The 2,701-nt window shown below is 41.6% G+C and overlaps 1 pseudogene; it reads right to left on the reverse strand.

The window, feature by feature from the left end:
- Nucleotides 1–954: 954 nt before the first annotated feature.
- On the reverse strand, nt 955–2,226 carry LOC138173304 (L-lactate dehydrogenase A chain pseudogene; annotated as a pseudogene).
- Nucleotides 2,227–2,701: the final 475 nt, after the last annotated feature.

The following is a 2,701-nucleotide window of genomic DNA, read 5'->3' on the forward strand; positions in this document are numbered from 1 at the left end:
CCTATTAAGGAGGACTCTAATGAGAATCTTGCCAGCAATGACTAAGAGAGAGCCTCCTGTTATGGTTACAGGACAATCTGTTACCTTTGCCTTTGTAGGGATGGACAATGGAGGCATTCTTGAACTCCTGGAGTGCTAACCCTAACCCTTTTGCCATAATAACCCTGAAGATTTTAGTTAGCTTTTATATGAGCAATGCCCCTGCTGCTTTGTAAATGTCAGCTGTAATAGAATCAGCACCAGGGGCTTTACTGCATGAAAGGATCCTAATGGCATTCCAAACCTCTTCTTCAGTTGGAGCTTCAGGTAGGGAGGGATTGACTTTTACCTAAAGTAAAAGGTCAGTGGCTTCAGCATTGATTGATGAGGATCTGTTGAGAACACTATGGAAGTGTTCAGTCTATCTCTCTAGGATCATGACCTTATCACGAAGCAGTGTGGCTCTATCAGCACTGAGTAGTTGAGATGCACCATAGGTCTATGGCCCATAAACCACCTTCAGGGCATCATCCAAGCACTTTGGATTATTACTATCAGTGTAAAACTGAATTTCATCTGCCTTCTTACTGAACAAAGAATCCTGCATCTCTCTAAGTTTGCTTGTACTTTACTTTTGATGGTGTTAAAATTGCCTTCTTTTTTTCAGTTATTTTTTATTTTTTTAGTATTTAGGGTTAGTATGACACTTGAGGAATTGGCTGCATTATTGTACATATACAGTTATTTTTATATAATGTGGAAATTTACAAATATATATGTATGTATATATAGGTAGACGAAATCAGGTCCTCTGGAAATGTAATACATGGGGCTATGCTGTAGAGCCCTAATGGAGATGAGCACAAAGGTAATCAATAAAGTGTGGTGTTTTGTAGCCAGGAGTGTTGCCCTCTGGACCTATTGAAAACTGTAGCACCTACCTCCAAGTAGTTTATATACCTTTGGGGCTCTGGCTTTCCTTGACACCAACTACTGAGACTGTACAAGTCATACCCTGCATCATATGCAAACAATAACCGGGTTTAACAAATAGTTACACTGTACTATTCCCCATTTCTAACTTAAGTAAGAGACTAGAATGTGTTCACAGGTTTTACATTTCTGGTGTTCAATCACTAATCAGAGGAAGGATTTGACCTATTTGAAAAGAGCATCATACATAACCCCTTAACCACTGTCATGTTCTCTTGATGGCAGCACATTAAAAGATTTTAAAATGGCAGCTCCTTCTGGATTCCCCAAAGAGAATCTGCATTCTTCTTTAAATGGCTGTCCTCCTCTGGATTCAGGTTTACCTTCACCACATCTGAAATGACATTCTTTCCCAAGATACATGGTACACTAAGGAAGACATCCTCATTAATGCCATATAGACCTTTAATCATAGTGGAAATTGGATGCCTTCTCTTAAAATTCTTCATAATGCTTTCTGCCGGATCTGTCACAAACAAGCCAATGGCCCAGGATGTGTAGTCCTTCGGCTTGATTGCCTCATAAGCACTTTCAACCACCTGTTTATGGACATCTTTCCAGTTCTCTGAATCAGCATCAGTTCCCAAAGGAGGATGAAGATTCTTCAGAGAACACCTACAACATTCACACCCCACCACACAGGAACACTGGAGTCTCTATGTTCCCCAAGAACCCTTCCATGACAACTTGAACAACGGACACCAAGTCTCTCCCCCATTAGGTAATGGAAACGGGCAGAATCCAGATTGCAACCACTTCCAATAACACTGTTTTTAGGAAAGCCACTTAGCTTCCAGACCACATATGTCAAAATATCCACTGGATTGGAAACAATAAGCAGCTTGCAATTAAGGCTGTATCTAACAAATTAGAAATGATGAATTTAAAGATATTCACATTATGCTGGACCAAACGAAGATGACTTTCTCCCTCCTGTTGATGTGTCCCAACAGTAACGATAACAAGTTCCGAGTTTGCAGTCACACTGTAATCTTTGCCAGAAACAATCTTTGGTGTTTTGAAGAAAAGGCTGCCATGTTGGAGATCCTCATCTCTCCCTTTAGTTTGTCTCCTATTACATCAAGTAGGGCAAGTTCATCAGCCAAATCTTTCGCTAAGATTCTGATGGCACACGCCATGCCAACTGCACCAACCCCAACAACAGTGATCTTATTCTGGGGAACCTGGCCTTCCTTTAGGACATTCCAAATCAGTTGATCCTTAAGAATAAATTTCATTTGGAGGATATTGAAGCTGCTGGTCAGGCTGTGAAAGTTCTGAGTCATATGGGAGACTGCTGTTCCCCTACTCCAACATTTCCTTCTTAGCGATAGGTGAACTATCCTGCTGATGAAACTACTGCTGCTGCTATTACTACCACCAACATAACTACTACTACCATTGCTAATACTACTTTTACTACTACTTGCTGCTGCTGCTGCTGCTAGTACTCGGCTAGGCAAGGGCTCCAGGATTGGAGATGGATTGCAATCTCTGGATGAGTGCACTGTGGATTAGACTGCATGTCCCAGAGGTCCTTTTCCCCTCTATGTGACTCAGGGATGGTGGGGAGGGTGAGGCAAAGGGAGGAAGAGTAGGAAGTAAGGAAAGATGGAGCCAGTAGGATCCTCATGGCCAATCAATCTTTCTTGCTCCTTAAGATCACACAAAATCTTTCTACAAGGTCCCATCTTCTTTCCTTTATCATTCTAAGTTGGAACCTCCAACC

The sequence above is a fragment of the Petaurus breviceps genome, unplaced genomic scaffold, assembly GCF_028583685.1.
Source record: "Petaurus breviceps papuanus isolate PSGF00001 unplaced genomic scaffold, PetGlider_PUasm1.0 577, whole genome shotgun sequence".
In the NCBI taxonomy this organism is placed as follows: Eukaryota; Metazoa; Chordata; class Mammalia; order Diprotodontia; family Petauridae; genus Petaurus; species Petaurus breviceps.